The sequence below is a fragment of the Lissotriton vulgaris genome, chromosome 3_1, assembly GCF_964263255.1.
Source record: "Lissotriton vulgaris chromosome 3_1, aLisVul1.2, whole genome shotgun sequence".
Taxonomy (NCBI): Eukaryota; Metazoa; Chordata; class Amphibia; order Caudata; family Salamandridae; genus Lissotriton; species Lissotriton vulgaris.
Genome location: NC_141689.1, coordinates 664,020,119 through 664,038,810, shown reverse-complemented (window position 1 = coordinate 664,038,810; position 18,692 = coordinate 664,020,119).

Below are 18,692 nucleotides of genomic sequence, written 5' to 3'. Positions count from 1 at the left end.
AAGCCATTCTTCAAGGCCATTTATGCTTCTCTCAGAGCAATATTTCACATCTCATCCAAGCAACTCTGGCATGCCACCTCCACACAGGCTAATGCAAATTTACCTATAGGAGCACCATGCATTTCCTGTATGTTTATCTAAAGTCCAACTTCAACATAGAGTGCCATGATGTCAGTCGGAAAGCCTCTGACCATAGGTCATGTAAGGTTTACAGTCCGGCCGCCTTATTAAAATGAAGGTGGTCGGAGTGTAAACCAGCCAGTCAGACCAAATGGTTTCCGACGGGCTCAAGGAGCCTGTTGGGCAGTCGTAGGCTGCACATATTCCCCTATGGACGGCGTTTCCACCATGGGGATTATGATATCAGTTTGCGACAGGCTTTTCATGTTGGGCTTTTCGACATGAAAAGCCTGTCTGAAACTGGCTTTGGGGGCCCCCATTCCTCAGGGGCCTACTGTTGAGAGCTTGGTAATCTATGCACTGTGTTGCAGGCACCATGAGGTGCCTGCCACACCATGCAGGCATTAACAGAAACTCCCATTTCTCTATGGGAGCTTGTGCTGCGGCCAGTTTCGGACCACAGCACAAACTTCCATAGAGAAGTGGGAGCATGTGACCGCACCATATGTGGTAGTATCGTAATTGCGGTGTTGGGACTGGCAACCAGAGGACAGTCGCTCCCAAAACCTCAGTGGTGTCGGTTGGGAGCAACTCCAAATGACATCATAATGAGGCCCTTAATTGGGGTTTCATACACAATAAAAACAGTGGTTCAATCACCTCTATAGCATATTCCAAACCAAAGATACAAGATTAACAATTAACTGTACTACATACAAACAGCTATAAAAGAGACAGTAGCATGTGGGAGCAAAACACACAAGTAATATTACATGTCTCACTTTCGGGCTACAAGGCCTAATTAGGGATGGCCTACATAATGTTTTGAAAGATTGATTCTGATAGATCTGCCTGCAGGGTTACAACTACTGGAGAAAGGCTACAGATGAAGGCTTGAATCCATGTTTTTCCTGCAAGACCAATGAATAGCACACTAAGTTTATTAGTCCAAATATGACATTTAATTTTGTATGATATGGTTGTATTTTCTCACACCATGTATCATGTCCTTAAAAGAAAGTTAAATATGGCATTTTGGAATCAGCTAATTTTCTCACAATCATTTAATATTTTTATATTCACACATAAAAGAGATACTTACATCAAAGAGATATAGGGTCTCATTTAGAGTTTTGTGAATGTGGGACACTTAAAAAAATATGGCAATTGTCCTGTCTGCCAAACATGTAGTTTCACTACTCCACTATGATTGGGGGAGGCATCAAGTTTCCATGGCAGAGCATAAGCCTTTCCCACTCTTTTAAATCGTTGGATGATGATCTGTTGGCACATTAAACTGTTGGCCAATGTACATTAGACTGCCTTTATTTTCCCTGTATCAGATTGCCAAGGAAAGCCAGTGCAGGCTACCACGGAAAAGACCAGTAGGATGTAGAATAGGAGACAGAGCAATTCAGGGTCATTTGGGACAAGTTTTTTAAAAACAAAAAACGTTGTTGAGTGGGTGCCCTAAATATGGTACCCTCTCAGTAAAACTTCAGTGCTTTCAGCACAGCCACTGCAGTGATGGCTCTAAAAAAGGTGCAGAGATTCCTGCCTGTTTGATGGGACTCTCTATGTAGGGTGGGCAGTCTTCCACCAGAAAGCAGATGATATCCCTCTACTGGCTTGGTGGACCAGCGGGCTACCTACCAAAATAATTGAGGGACTTTTAGAGACAGTAACCAGGCTAACATTACATGAGGTTGAACTGAAACACTGGACCGCAATGTACTTGAATACTGCAAGGCCTGGTCCTCTTTTTACATGAACATGTCTTTACCTGTTATTGGCAGTAGTGTCAAATGTCACCCCAGTTTATTTACTAGAAAAAGGATGCCTGCAATCATACTGAGGACATTTATTTAAAGGGAATTAATAGACTCTGTAGTACGTTCTGAAGTTGCATCCGAGCACATATTGCTTGCAGAACATATGTAGCTGCTATGGTGAGCAACATTTAACACTGACTGGCAGATATAGTGAATTTACAACCACTTTTATCATAGGCAATAGCCACATGAAATCTAATCCTCTTCAATAAACAGCTATTCAATCAATCAATCAATCAATGCATTTATATAGCGCACTACTCACCCGGAGGGTCTCAAGACGCTTGGGGAGGGGGGGTCCGCTACTGCTCGAACAGCCAGGTCTTGAGCTGCTTCCTGAAGGCGAGGTGGTCTTGGGTCAGGCGGAGGTGCGTCGGGAGGGAGTTCCAAGTCTTGGCGGCCAGGTAGGAGAAGGACCTTCCTCCTGTGGTGGCTCTTCGGATGCGGGGGACGGCGGCGAGGGCGTGGCTGGTCGATCAAAGCTGGCGTGTGGGAGTGTAGAAGTTGAGGCGGCTGTTGAGGTATCTTGGGCCTTGGTTGTGTAGGGCTTTGTGTGCGTGGGTGAGGAGACGGAGGGTAATTCTCTTGTTGACTGGGAGCCAGTGCAGGTCTCTCAGGTGTCCGGAAATGTGGCTGTGTCGGGGGATGTCGAGGATGAGTCTTGCTGCGGCGTTCTGGATCCGCTGGAGTCTCTTCTGGAGTTTGGCAGTGGTTCCGGCGAAGAGGGAGTTGCCGTAGTCCAGTCGGCTAGTGACGAGGGCCTGGGTGACCGTCTTCCTGGTCTCGGTGGGGATCCACCGAAAGATCTTACGTAGCATGCGCAGGATGTTGAAGCACGACAAGGAGACGGCGTTGACTTGTCTAGTCATGGTCATGGTCATCCTCTACACGATATAAATTCTGACTATAAAATACTTGTTTTTGTATGATATATATACATTTTTTTGTGGTAGGTAGTGCAAACAGAGCAAGCAGTAAAGCATAAGTATTTTGTGTTGGATGAAGTACTGGTAATTTAATATTTTTCACAGCATATTTTGACTTCTTTTACTGTGGAGAACTCAAGTGAAGATAAAATCCTTCACATCTTCACATATATATGATTTTTCTATCCCTCATAAATGATGGAAGTGCAAATTGATATCTAAAAGCATAACTGTGTATCTGTAGATTTCAATGTTGTGCCAATTCTCCATGCTATTATCTAGATCCTTCAATCAAAATGCATTTCATAAATTGCACAAGAATGTGCTTAATAGCTTGAAGAATGTGCTGAGAAAAACCCACTCCTTCAAATGTGAAAATTATAGCGACCGCTTTAAACATCAAAATTACTGATTCCTGGAAAATGCTAATATATCTCCCGTCTTTTATTAGACGATTTGGATGGCTTGTTGCAAAATTGTGTTTTAATAAATCACTACTCGTTGGGAACAGCAAGGGTGGCCTATTAGAGATCTTTGTGATATAGAAAAACATTTGTTCCTTGTAGAATTTAATGATCCCCTGTTGCTGTTTCTTATCATTGGTATGCTGTCCATCTGTAACTAAGGGAGCAATTTGTGACTTGAAGCACCTAGCTATAGATATTTAATTGCATAGAAAACTATTTCAATGAGGATGGTCAGCTCTTCTTTGACCTTCCACAGTAACATTGTCACCACAAGTGGTAACATTGCAATATTTGTACTGAGCTAGTAACATTCATTGAGGAGATTCTGGCAGCAGGCAAAAAATGTAACTTCTTACCTTTAAGACTTTGCAGTGTGCTCTTACTCTTTTTTTCTTTTGTATATTCTCATAACTTTACTTTCACCAATACCACAAGAAGAGGTATGACTTTTTACATCCGCATTTTCTGATCTTTCTGTAAATACCTCAATTTTGGAGTTACCATCAATTTTGTGAACTCTCTGCATCCTCCCCACAGCTTTTCTTAACTTTAAGAAGCTTTGCCACGGTGGTGTTTTAATGCAGGTTCACCTTTCACATCCTAAATTACTAGAAAGGAAGTAGCTAGAAACATCACACATTCTTGATTGGGTGAAGGATTGCTTCAAATTGCCCATTGCTGTATACTAGACAAAGCAATTGTGAAATCTGTGATAGCACGGACTGAGCAGAAATGTTTCTCATTTCTGGTCTGTCAGCATGTTTCCGTACTAAATTCCTCTTCTTCTTTTTCCGTTTCTTCACATCCTTCTTCTTCTTCTTTTTCTCGTTCTTCTACTCAGTTATGGACCCTGGAGAGTTGTATTAGGAGTCAAGGAGTTAGACATTTCAAACATACTTCATTAACAGTTTAAGTTCAGTCAATAAAGACAGTTGTTTTGATGTTTCAACACTTTATTTATCATTAAGCGATTAGTAAAGTTAATTTCTTTATTTTTTGTCTTTATTTAGTTATTCCATCAATCAAATAATTTTACAGAAATCTCTTCAAAAAGAAATGGTTAGATCCTTATTATAAAATTGCATTTAACATGTTCCATAAAGAAATACATTTCCTTTTCAATAGAATCAAGATCAGCACTTTACATTTTAAGAACACATGAACAGTTCTACTTCAAGGAAAAGAGTACAAAGGAGCACAAACCATCAGAGCTAAATCAGAGTAGCAGAACTTCCCATAAAGAGTAGTTCATAAGACTCAGCTGAGTCTCAATGAATCCAAATATTTCAACATACATTTTCAGTAGCAAACTGTCAATTCAAAATGGCAAAGTATGGAAGAGAGGAAACAGTAGCAGCAGTAGCCACAACTGTCAAAGTTCTGGGTCTGGCGCAATTCACATAAGAAAAAGCATATATCTTCCTAGTAACACACACTACTATAAAAGTCAAGAAATCATAGCGAAAACATTGTAGCAGGTCTCTTTGTCCATGAACCAATGGGGAACAAAGTTCTTCTGTAAGCAGGTTCATCTCCTCTATTTACTTGGAAATACTTGCGGATTAAAATTTTTATCATATGGTTAGGTAAAGACAGTCTTAAGCAATGAGATTCTGGAAACATTATGCATAGTTCCCATAGGCTTAAAACACAGATCTACCTTCCACATCTAAATTTGTTTCACTGAAAGAACAATGAGCTACTGATTAAAAGAAAAAATCACTGCTAGGTAATGCATTCTTTTACACTGTGAATCAATCATTATTGTTTAAATGCACAAATTATTCTATTCAAGCTTTGTATGTAAAATAAGAAAGTAGGAGGTACATGACATTCAAAATACAAATCTTGCTTAATTAAGTAATACATTTGGTTAAATCGAAAGATTCTGCAGGTATGACAACATTTCTATGCATATCATTCTGGGGTCAAGCTTCTAAATCACGTGGTACCCATTTCAGCAATATTGAGTTCCCTTCTTGCTAAGAAACAACTTGTTTCATGGCCTTTCTATGGCCTACATGAATAGCAAAGGTTGCTTACTGTGAGTTAGAACATTTCAAATGTGTCTCAGTTTAACGTTAAGATTGAAACTTTTTGGCACATTATCTTACTTTGTTAATCAATTTTCATTCTAAGCAATTGACTATTATCAGCAAATGCTGTCTCTGCCAGACATAGAACCACAGCCTTCCTATTAGGCTTTTCAATGTACTCTTCCTCAGCACTCTGTATCAATACCCCTTGTTTGAAGATGACCTGATTAACAGATTCCTGCAAGGACTACACCTACTCATTGATGGTGTGTGGGCACCATGTTATAACTCTGTGCTTGTCACACACAAACGAATAGAAGATGTACTGGATTGACACTTTGCTGTATTGTTTGTACCCGTGACAAAACTTAATTCAGTGCCCTTCTTGAACTAAGATTTATTTACATAAAGAAAAGCAGTGAACTGTAAAATAGTAGGATTGCTGGATGAAGTAAACACAGAAGGGCTCATGAATAAAAAATTAGCGAGACACACATCAATTGGAAACTTTGCAAAAACAGGCCCTGAAAATGTAATAAAGGCCTGAAATTGTTGATTCACAAAACAAAGGGCACAGCAAAGTGAAAATAGAATTTGATCAAATGCAACTCTTTTTTCGTAACTCTCAAAAAGCTTGCCATTTCTAGGGAAGTGCCATGTCTATGTACAAGAGTGTTTCAAGTTGCAAATAGTCACAAAACAACCAAATGGCATTTGCAGATTGTCATCAGTTCAAAGCAGGTGGTAACCAGGTGGAAGGTATAAAAGCACACCCAAAATGCAGCACAAACATTAACAATGACTGTAGTCTATTCAATAATAGTGAACAGGTGTGAACTAGGAACCATTCACTGGAGAATGCAATATTAGTTGATTTTTAGACTATTTGATCAGAGGAGGTGTATGCCAGATACAAGCTGAACAAGACCCACTAGACTTTATAAGTGAGCTGGAGCCTATGCTAGTGAGGCAGACTGCATGCCCCCAAGAAATCCCTGTGCACAGTAGCAGGAGGCAAATCATTGAGTGTTCTTTGAAGAGGTGTTAAAAAATTCCAAAATGTAATGCTGATCAGGATCAATATATTTAGACCTTTTTCAAGTACCCCAAGTTCTTTGCTAACAAAGAAAATGTTAACAAATTGCATTTTTTCCAATGTCATGGAATGTGTAGATAGCATACATACACTTATATGCATCCCTGAGACAGAGAGTATCTACAAACGAATAGAACAGGGGAAAGCAGCAGTCACAGTGCATCCAGATGGTGTACAATGCAGAATACGTTATTACAGACATTGTTGCCTATAGCATTGTGTGCACACTAATCATTAATTTGTCACCATTGTGCTCTGTACAATCATCTTGCAAGGGGAGACTTAGGAGACGGTTGTGTAGTAGGCAAGTGACACATTTCATGGTACTATGTCATTTACGCCCTATATATCATACGTGCCCATGATTGCATGGTACAGGCGACAGCACATATGAAATTCAGCCATGGATCATCATGAAATATCTATGAACAAGAACACAAAGGGAGCATTGCTACAAACCAGCACATAAGCAGACAAGAGGAGTCGTTGGAAAGATCCTTTGGAATTTAAAGGGTAGATGTCAGTGTTCACTTACCAATGGAACTGCTTTTGCAAACAACATTAGCGCCTGCTGTAAAATGATTGCAGTCTCATAGTCCCTATCATCATGCATCTGGACAAGAAAATGTAATGTTATGTTATATTGTATTTGTAAAGCACAGCATGAGCAAGCTGCTAACAGACAGGATGGCTGAGACTAGGAAAGAGAATATAGATAAGTGCTTTATATAGCGCATAATGGGCTGTGAAAATCCACGTTTTCAGAGCTTTCCTGACAAGAGTTTCTGATTGGATGAAACAGTGGTGGTTAGGCAGTTGGTTCCAGGCTCTGGTCCCTAGAACTGCAATTGATTTCCCTCCTTTTGAGACATATCTGAAAACAGTGGGGTTTTAATAGGTTAGCATTTGACGATCTAAGGGTACGGCATGGCAGATAGCATATAAACCTAGGCCGAAGATAAGGAGGGCCTGAGGAATGAAAGATTCGGAAGGTAATTATCAGGATCTTGAACAAGATCCTTTTATGGATTGGTAGCCAATGCAAAGCCTTTAGTGTGTCGGATTGTGGTAAATAAAGTTTACCTATGCGGAATTTCTATGCGGTAAAGTTCAATAAGAATAACTCTATCAGAAATGAGAGGCAGAGTCCGTGGCATCTGAGTTTATAAGGGTTTTATTCCATAAAATGGAATTGGTTCGAACCAGGCATCATGTACCATCACCACGAAGGTTCAGGAAGGGATAGACAATGCTTTATTAACAGAGTACAGTATATATAGTGAATGCATACAATGGTGATGGATACAGAAGGCGTAACAGCTGAGAGAAAAGAGATAGGAACACATGTACGTAACAGAAGGCGTGCACGAGGGCGTACACGGAGGTGTGTGCTAGAAACGTCACATGAGAGTGTCACAGGTGGGTGGCTCCATAGAGGAATCCTGCAGTGTCAGCAGAAATATATATCAGAGATGCGCGCGCAGCAGCATGACGTGTGATTGACGTAGGACTGGAGGGTGAAGGGGACTTGACATTTAGCACTATACGTGGAGACAGAAGTCTGGCGGGTCAGAACAACCTAAACCCAAATCATATCTAATATCTTGTGTTTGAGGAACTGTATTATCTAGAAGGAAAGGTCTCTCGGGCAGAGGCTATTCTATACTGACTGCTAGTGCATGCATATGTGACTACGTGTCTACGTGTAATGCGAGGGGCCATGGGCCTACCATGGTAACGGGAGCAATGAATTACTTGCATGGAGACAGAAAGGCCGGGCCCTTTGCTCTGCAGCTGGGGAGATGTTTACCTATATCACTAGACAGGAATGTATTTTCGAGGAGCGGAGCAGATAACTTGAAGGCTGAATTGTCTTGGCAGGCAAGCAGGCCGAGCCGGGCACCGCTCGCCGCACAGGGAGTAAGGCAAGGGTCATGGATGCAGATCCAGGCTGCAGCATTCTGAGGCAGAAGACAGGAAGGGCTCAATTGCAGAAATCAGGGCCTAGCTCGCCAGAGCCAGGAAAACGTGAAAGTGCACCATGTAAAGACGGTGGCACGGCATACTTAGGAACGGAATTTTCGACCCATTCATGGTGGATCTGAAAGAAGACATGTTAACGTTGGACGCAAATGTATTTGTGTCTTCATAGCGGGTTGTGTATTCTTGTATTATCTGCCCCTTTTCCTAGCCCTACTTGGTCCAATCACCTGTTGTCTGGCCCTTAGACTGCCTAGGAAGTTTTTGTACACATATCTGATTTACCCTGCCCTAGGAGTTTTTCGTAATCACTACCCAGGGGGTCCTTGTCTCTTCACACCTTGTACTTGAAGTACGTACATGGAGCCGTTGGGATCTACGTTAGGGGACACAATTGACCATAAAAATTCATATTACCTCATTCCCTCCTTGTCCCCTACGGACCCTTCATGATATATCGATCTTCATTAGTCCATCAATTTGTTCATATAACATCATTTGCTCTTCCTTTTTCTGACGGGATTTAGAACGTGAACTTGAATGGGGAATACATGATGTGGCGCACAAACCACAGATAGCTGGCCCACACTGTGAACATAGACAACAACTGAATACTATGAGAAGGGCTATTCCGAGGAAGGATAGGACTTTCCATCCCCAGGCTGGTAACACGCTCCAGAACCAACCGGACCAAGTCCAGGTGCCTGGATTCTGGTGTATCTGACTTGCAATCTTGTGGAGACGGGTTATGGCTCTATATACTGATGGTGCGTTTTCTGGAATGAAAACACAGCAACTCGATCCGATGACTCTACAAGCTCCGCCCCTATCGGCCAGGATGACGTCAAGAACGAGACGATTTTGAAGAACAACAAGTCTCATAGCAGACTGTTCCTCTGTTAAGTTACCTAGGGCGGAAGTAGTTTCATTCACTACTGCTTCGAGGGTTCTAGTTAATTTGCGTATCAGTTTACTATTAAAGACAGCACCTAAATAGGGAAAGAAACCTTTATTGAAGTCTGTATACTGTTCCCATGCCGTTTCAGTATAGTCGACAATCGGGAGATCTCTCTTGGATCTATTGTGTACTAGATGGGAGTCCCTATGATACTCAGGAGGGGCTAGGAAAACAGGTGGCAGAAGGAATGCAATGTAACAAGTACCATCCCAATCTAGAGGTAAGCGTATATATGCTGTATGACCACAAATGAAATAGGAATGACGGGAAGCTCTGAATGTAGACTTGCCTTTATCACTGAATTCGATCACAGTGGTACATTCACTATGACCTAGGTGTACTGAACCATTCTTTCTGACACATAATTCACCTTTGACTGGTAATACTGACATAGCGGGCAAGACTGGTTCGGCTTCGGACTGGACATTCAGAATCATGAGGTTGAGTGTAAAATTACCTAATCCATATACTTCGTTTTCTAGATCGGTCCCTGTCCTTTGGGGAAGACCCTCCTTGTCAGGGAAACAAACTTTATGCAAAACTGTGTTCAGATTTCCCCATACCCAATTGCCCTGGTAAACTACGGAATCAGAATCTAAAGAATTCATTAAACTAAACCATGCACCACAGGAACCATTATGTGTGAACGGGTACGGAAAGAGGGGCAGAACTCCCTTGTACTTCTGATAGGGAGGGAGTCGGCCACATATCCAACAATTGGTAGCATTGCTGGTCTGATGGGAATGATGTAACATACTGATGAATGTATTGTTGCGCAGCGCAAGTCGGTAAGATAACTCGTGCGGGGGCAATTCACTGAAAGTATGCTCGGCAGTATCATTTGAAGAAGAATGTGCACGTGCGAAAATAGGAAAGTACATGTGTAATAATATACTTGTAGCAATAATTATAAGACTCAGAAAAAACATAATCAATAATGTCACAATGCAGTGACTACGGAGAGATTTACAATATTCATGTTTCTTGATCTGTTTCTGTCTATCTCTCTCTCTATTGGGGTCTAGCTGGTACATGTCAGGAACTTGTCTAACCGATTCACCTAGGGGAGGACTTAAACAATTAAACTGTCTGACTTGCTAGACCTCAACTTCATACGAAATTCTTGGGAAGGAGTTTTCTCTACCAAAGGGAGTTTAGTATCAGTCTCTGGAAGGGAGCAGGGCTGGGAGTCTGGATTTGGCGGCAGTCCATAGTGTCTTTTTACATGACTCGAGTGGAGCCAGCCCTTGCGGCCCTCCACTTTTACTGCTGTCCTTGTTGTTAATAACACAAGCTTCGGCTCCTGCCAACGGGGCTCCAGCGGACTCCTCCTGTCGAAATTCCGAACAAAGACCAGATCTCCAGGGACGATCTCGTTTGGCTTCACCTCGGTGTTGTCGGGAAAGGCTGCAGCTACCTGTGAACGACATGATTGTAGTGCAGACATCAAGGAAGCAAGGTAATCTGTCAGCATATTACAGTCAACATCTGTGATCTTACGAGGCAGAGGCGTCCCCCACATATTCGGTGGCCTACCAAAGACCACCTCATACGGGGATAGCCCTGTTCTTGAATGTGCTATCATTCTCATGTAAAAGAGTGCAACTGGTAAAGCTACTATCCAGTCAACGCCTTTCTCTCTACAAATTTTGGCAAGACGTATTTTCAGGGTCTGATTGTGTCGTTCCACGAGACCTGCTGCCTCGGGATGTCGGACACAGTGGAACTTCCACTGATAACCTAGTCGGAGTGATACCTGCTTCATAAGCTCGGACGAGAATGGCTGACCATTATCTGAGTACACAATACGGGGCAAACCATACCTGGGGAAAAATTCACGTACCAGCTGCTTGGCAGTGGTCGGAGCAGTGTAATCTGGGACTGGATATGCTTCTGTCCAACGGGAAAGTGTGCATACAACTACGAGGACATATTTGAATCCTCCACAACGTTCCATCTGTATATAATCCATCTGGAGGACTTCAAAAGGGTGATCGGGAGGATGAAATCCACCTTGCTCTACGGGAATGCCTTTACCTGGGTTGAACTGACAACAGATCATGCAGGTACGTACTTTCTGTTTTGCTGCTGCTCGTAAATGCTTATTAAACCAAAGGTTTTGAATACTGTCTAACATGGCTTTTTCTCCTAAGTGTGCAGGACTATGTACTGTGTTAATGATAACTTGAACCATCGAGTCGGGGAGAAACCATGTGGCTTTCCCCTTCGTCATCCATCCCTGTTCTGTCTGGATCCCTCCTAGTTCAATCCATTTCTTGATTTCGTCTGGTGTAGCATGTGTCTGTATGTCAATTACATCTAGGGCGGGATCTCTAACTGTCATGCAATGTGTCGGTGTCGGGACTACTGTCTTTGTCAGGTCAGTTGCGTGAATCTGAGTCTGAGCTGTATGCTTGGCTGTTCGATCTGCCAGGTCGTTACCCTGGGAAATGGTATCTGTAACTTTCGTATGTGCCTTGCATTTCATGATAGCTATGGCGGTAGGCAGATGTATTGCTTCTAACAGAGCTTGAATGAGGGGACCGTGCTGGATCTTGGCTCCGTGAGAGGTCAAGAAACCTCTCACTCGCCAGAGTACACGAAGTCGTGTACGACTCCGGACGCATAACGGGAATCTGTGTATATGTTAACTTTCTTATTCTTTGCTTGTATACAGGCTTGAGTCAGAGCGATGAGCTCTGCTGCTTGGGCTGACAGGGTGTCAATGCGATGTGTTTCTATGACTTCAGTTTTTGTCGTTACTGCATATGCGGCCACTAACTCTCCTGTACTTGTTCTCATACATGAACCATCCACATAAAGTGTCAGGTCTGGATCTGGTAATGCGATGTCTGTCAAATCTTGTCTGGGTTTCGTCGTAATGGTAATGACGTCAACACAATCATGTGCCAAAGGGTCTGTCTCACTTAGTGGCAAAAGTGTAGCTGGATTCAATGTATTGCAACGTCTGATTTCTATGTGTGGCTGAAACAATGTCAATTCATAACCTGTCAATCGTGCTATAGTCAAGTGTTGAGTCTGGGTACGGTTTAAGAGAACTTCCACGGAATGTGGAACTTGTACTGTCAATTGATGTCCTAACACTATGGAATCACTTTGTCTGATTGCTAGAGCTGTTGCTGCTACAGATTTCAAGCACGCAGGCAGGGCCTGGGCTACTGGATCTAATGTACTAGAGAAATAAGCACACGGTTTGTGTGAACCTGCTTGATCCTGGGTGAGTACTGACAATGCAGTACCTTCGCGTTCTGTGACAAAAAGTGTAAAGGGCTTACTGTAACATGGTGTTGCTAAAACTGGTGCTTGACATAGGGCTTTCTTCACATCGTCAAAAGCTTGTGTATGTTCCTGAGTCCAAGGGAGGACAGTCGATGTCGCTGCCTCCTGTGTTGTCAATTGTATGAGTGGCTTGGCTAGAAATGCATACTGAGGAATCCATTGTCTACAGTAAGAAGTGAGGCCTATAAAGGCCCGTACCTCCTTTTGTGTCTTGGGTTGTGACATGTTTACAATTAACTGGATACGATCAGGTGTTAGCTGTCTCCCCCCTTTGGACAGCAAGTGCCCAAGGTATACCACTTGCTGAACACAGAATTGCAGCTTCGAAGGAGACACCTTGTGTCCCTTGTCAGCCAGGAAATACAAGACTGTCAGTGATGCTTGTTCACATTCTGGTTCACTTCGGGCGGTGATCAATAGATCATCGACGTACTGGAGTAGGGCAGTGTTGTCAGGCATGTGAATACTGTCAAGTTGTCTTTTTAATGCTTGGCTATAGATGCTGGGGCTTTCTGTGAATCCCTGAGGTGCGCGTGCAAATTTGAAGCTTCGGCCATTTAAACAGAATCCGAAAAGATATTGGCTTTCCGGATCAATGGGTACACTAAAGAAGGCGTTCTTCAGATCAATTACAGTAAAGAACGTTGCCTCTGAATCAATAGCTGTCAATAATGAAGAGATGTCTGGAACCACAGGGTACTGCGGTACAATGCATTTATTCAATTCTCGTAAATCGATCACTAATCGATAAACTGGAGGGGTATTCGGATCAGTGCGTTTAAGAATCGGAATGATAGGGGAATTACATAGATTCGAGTCGGTTTCTACAACCACTCCTTGTGCAATGAGCTCGTCAATGATTTTCAGTAAGGCCACTACAGCATCTGGGGGTAACTTGTATTGTCTGATTTGTGGTAAAACAACACCTTGTTTCAGTGTAACTCGGTATGGTGTAATGTGCATACAACCTACATCAGTGGGGCCTTGTGCCCATAAATGTGCAGGAACATTCTGTAATCGGGAATCAATATCTCTCAACACATAGTGACCCTTAAAGTCACGCAGAAACAATCTTACTCCTTCCGGAGAACAACAAATTACAGCTCCTAGAGCTTTCAGTGTCTTGATACCTAACAAGTTTTCTGGACATGATTTCGTGAGCAATAAATCTGTAGTGCGGGACAACGGACCAACTGAAAGAGGAACTGGTTTCGATACTTCATTTACAATAGGCTTTCCTGAAAAAACAAGGGAAACATTCTGTGAGCCTGAGAGGGGTGCCCCTGGAACCTCGTCGTGACTGATTGTCGTTCTGCTTGCCCCTGTGTCAATCAAAAACTTTCTATCCTTTCCTAATACCTGACTATGTACATAAGGACCCTCTTGATCTACAGGAACCTCAATAAGAGGCAAGCCAACCTCCCTCTCTAGGCTGTTTCATGTGTATCGCTGGTAATCGGGATAATCAGTTTGAGCATATTGGTACATCTGCTGTGTTGCATGTTGTGTTGCGGCAATCGGTTGTGGCTGTGGTACCGCTACTATCTGTACTGTCTGTTGTGGAGCATGCATAGGCTGTACATTCTGTGTAACGTGTTGTTGGGCCTGGTCCTGTCTAGGAGGACGCGGTCTCTCTTTAGTTTTACCCGTAGATATATTGTGTTTCAAAACTGCACAATCGTTTACATAGTGACCTGGCTGTTTACAATAGTTGCATGTCCCTTTAACAGGAGCTGCCGAATTATTGGACTGTGTCATGCCCTTTTTCTGACCGTCAACCGGAACTGACTGAGCAACGAGCATTTTCATTTTCGTGTCTTTCATACGTCTCTGTTCGTGATCATGTTCTTCCCTAATTCTGTTCTGGTGGTACTGTAACATCTGTAACATTTGGGAAGGTGTATTTGCTTGCCATGTGCTCTCAACTTTCAATACACGATTCTTAACTTGGGGCAATGAATTCTCGACTAATTTGGATACAAAAAGGTGTGGGTATGACTCGCTACTTGCTTTCAGACCACTATTAATAATGAAACATTTCTCAAATCGGGAATAAAAATCACTAGTGTCTTCATCGGGTTTCTGTTTGCAGGCTGAGATTGCATCCCAGTCCTCCTTTTTAGTTGCTAATAATCGTGGCAAGACCTGTACTAACAATCCTGGTAATGCTTTAGTTTTGTTCCCAAGACCCAACCCTGGGGTTCGGGTCGCTTCTTCATTTTTTAATGCAGCCCAATCTATCTTTTAGTCTCCCACCTCCCATTCTTTTTCTTTGAGTTTCTCGTAAATACCGGCAGGCAATAGTACTTTCAATATTTTCATAATGTCGGGATAGGTGTAATCACCCATGAGTAACATGTCTTTTATTTCACGATGGAAACCTGCTGGGTCTTTATCATGACTGGGCACTATTTTCTTCATTTCTAACAATTCCATTTTAGTTATAGGCGTGTATACATACACACGTGTAAGGGTATCATCAGCATTCTTGACTGGATGTACTTCTCGTAAAGGATTCTGTCTGTCTATGTAAAACATTTTTCTTTCTGGAGGTGGAGCTGCAACAAACTGTGGATTCAGGAAGGCACTATATCTGTGTCGATGTTCTAAAATTACTTTAATTAAATCGGTACCCAGGCCTCTCCATTTATTCATGAGTAACTCTACTAGTACATCAGGTAGGGGGCCTGGATCAGAATGTTGGCTCTTATACAACGTAAGGAGGTGCTGTATCATGTACATACCAGCTAGTCGCTGTTCGTCTGGGGAAAGATTCAAAAATGTTTGCGCTAATGCGTCATCATCATATCTATCTGAATTGTCAGCCCATTGTACTGCTGACCTGGCTAATTCTTGTTCATCCATGGAATTGAGTACATGGTACCCCATTCGTTCTTGAAGTATTTTATCGGTAGCCTGAAATAGATGTTCAGGAGTCTTCGGATTTGACATAGCAGAGTGAAAAAGTCTCTTGCTTTCCGGACGTAACGTTTTATTAAAGGATCTACCCTTTCCTACATATGCTATTGTTTCTGTATGTTCTGGCTCCTCCTCCTCTGAGGATTCATTTTTGTCATTATCTGCTTCATTTTCAGCTTTCTGTCTTTCATGAAATACTGTTATTTCTTTACGGATTTTTCTGTACATGGCCTCTATACTTTTCTGTCTATCATGTTTTCCGTCTGCAATATTCTGACCCCATGTAGTTAATACCTCCATCTCGTCTTTATGTACACCAGGCTGGTCTCGTTCTCTTATGAAACAGTTTATGAGGAATCTTAATATTAAACCTTGAGTGTCTACTTTCTGGTGTGCCATGGACTCTTGAATACATTCCTGACCCTCCCCAGTCTGAACAAAATGATATATCCTGTCTAGATAATCTGCCATTCCTGGAAATAGAACTAAAAAGTTTGCAGCACGTCTTATACGTATTGAGGCTAATATCATGCAACCGTCTTGGCCTGGTATTGGATCATATCTACAGTCTGTAAGATACTCTTTAAGCTTTTCAATTGTGGCTGGTTTCGGAGTACGTTGCATTGCTAGTTCCCTGACAGTTAATCGCTGTACTGGGGGCGGGGTACGGTAACCTCCTGTAGCACCTCCTGTAGCGGAGGTGTGAGCATGAACTGGCTGTAGGGTCGGTACCTGCTGTAACTGGGTTGGGGCCTGAACCGCGCCAGGCCCAAAAGGATTACCGGGGGGAATAACAGGTAAGGGTGGAGGAAGCAGACCGGGAGGGGTAAGCTGTTGCGGACCTGGGGGCTGATGATCATGGGGTGGTACAGGTGCAGGTGGGACATTGGTATATTCGGGAGCTACATCGTCTAAATAGGAAGAAAGAAAAATCTCTGCTGCGGTTTTGTGACGTAATTTAGTCGGAACCAATGGAGGGGGCAGATTTTTCGGTGTTTCTGGGGTCGCCTTGGGCAGGCCCTCGGCCAGGACTGGATACAATCCTGTCATAATTGCATTACTCCGTCTATCGTGTTGTTCCATTCTAACTCGTTCTCCTTCTTCTAGTAGTTCCTTTTCTTTAGCTTTTTCAGAATCTTCTCTACTTTTCTCTGCTTTTCTGAGTGCTTTCTCTGTCCGTCTGTGTGATTCTTTACGCCATAGTTCAATGGCATCTTTCTGTGACTGTCTAGCTTTCTTTTTCCATAATGCTTCCTCTACTCTCATGATGCACTCGGCATCCCATGTCCCTGTAGCGGGCCATCTCTGATTCTCTGCTAAATCCTTAGTGTAATCCACCCACAAGTCGAGATATAATACAGCATCTAAGCCCTGCTTGTGGTACATAAAATGTCCAGGAGTGTCCCTAGGTGGGATAGGAACAGCTTCCTCTAGTATTCCTTTCCTAGTTCCTATCTGACATAGCTTAGAAAACAATGGCATTCTGAACCTTGATACTTGATACTTGATACTTACTCGGACTTGGACACAACTAATACAATAAACACAGTAATGAAGATCAAACAATCACTCATACCACGACATTAAAACACATTAAAACATTTCAAAACGAACAATAACTTGATAACTTGATACTTGATATACTGCTAAACAGTACAGATACACTGCTAAAACAGTGCAGACCGGGTCTGTGTACCCAAACCCGTCTTGACCGGACACAAATTAATGCACCCGTCTAGATGCGTCCCCAGCAACGGTACTCACCGGGAAGCACGGAATGGAAGGCCTCGGAAACTCGACACTGGACTGGACCGGACTCGACTCGACTCGTGACGTAGGTACTTCCGAACTGGTGGGCCTCTGAACACCTCGGACCTTGCTCTCTCGGCTAGGCTCTGGTCGGGATCCTCCGCACTCCTCACCGCCTCGTCTGGGTGTCGATCGCAGCCTCAGTTACCTCCGTTGGCCTGAGGGAGATACAGGAAATCCTGCGGGTACGCGTAGTTGTCCGTCACGGCTGTGGCAGGGGGCTAGGCCTGCAACGCACCGCCGGCGCGTAAGGTGGGGGAGGGGTCCCTGTTCGGGCGCCAAATTATGTGGTAAATAAAGTTTACCTATGCGGAATTTCTATGCGGTAAAGTTCAATAAGAATAACTCAATCAGAAATGAGAGGCAGAGTCCGTGGCATCTGAGTTTATAAGGGTTTTATTCCATAAAATGGAATTGGTTCGAACCAGGCATCATGTTCCATCACCACGAAGGTTCAGGAAGGGATAGACAATGCTTTATTAACAGAGTACAGTATATATAGTGAATGCATACAATGGTGATGGATACAGAAGGCGTAACAGCTGAGAGATAAGAGATAGGAACACATGTACGTAACAGAAGGCGTGCGCGAGGGCGTACACGGAGGTGTGTGCTAGAAACGTCACATGAGAGTGTCACAGGTGGGTGGTTCCATAGAGGAATCCTGCAGTGTCAGCAGAAATATATGGCAGAGATGCGCGCGCAGCAGCATGACGTGTGATTGACGTAGGACTGGAGGGTGAAGGGGACTTGACATTTAGCACTATACGTGGAGACAGAAGTCTGGCGGGTCAGAACAACCTAAACCCAAATCATATCTAATATCTTGTGTTTGAGGAACTGTATTATCTAGAAGGAAAGGTCTCTCGGGCAGAGGCTATTCTATACTGACTGCTAGTGCATGCATATGTGACTACGTGTCTACGTGTAATGCGAGGGGCCATGGGCCTACCATGGTAACGGGAGCAATGAATTACTTGCACGGAGACAGAAAGGCCGGGCCCTTTGCTCTGCAGCTGGGGAGATGTTTACCTATATCACTAGACAGGAATGTATTTTCGAGGAGCGGAGCAGATAACTTGAAGGCTGAATTGTCTTGGCAGGCAAGCGAGCCGAGCCGGGCACCGCTCGCCGCACAGGGAGTAAGGCAAGGGTCATGGATGCAGATCCAGGCTGCAGCATTCTGAGGCAGAAGACAGGAAGGGCTCAATGGCAGAAATCAGGGCCTAGCTCGCCAGAGCCAGGAAAA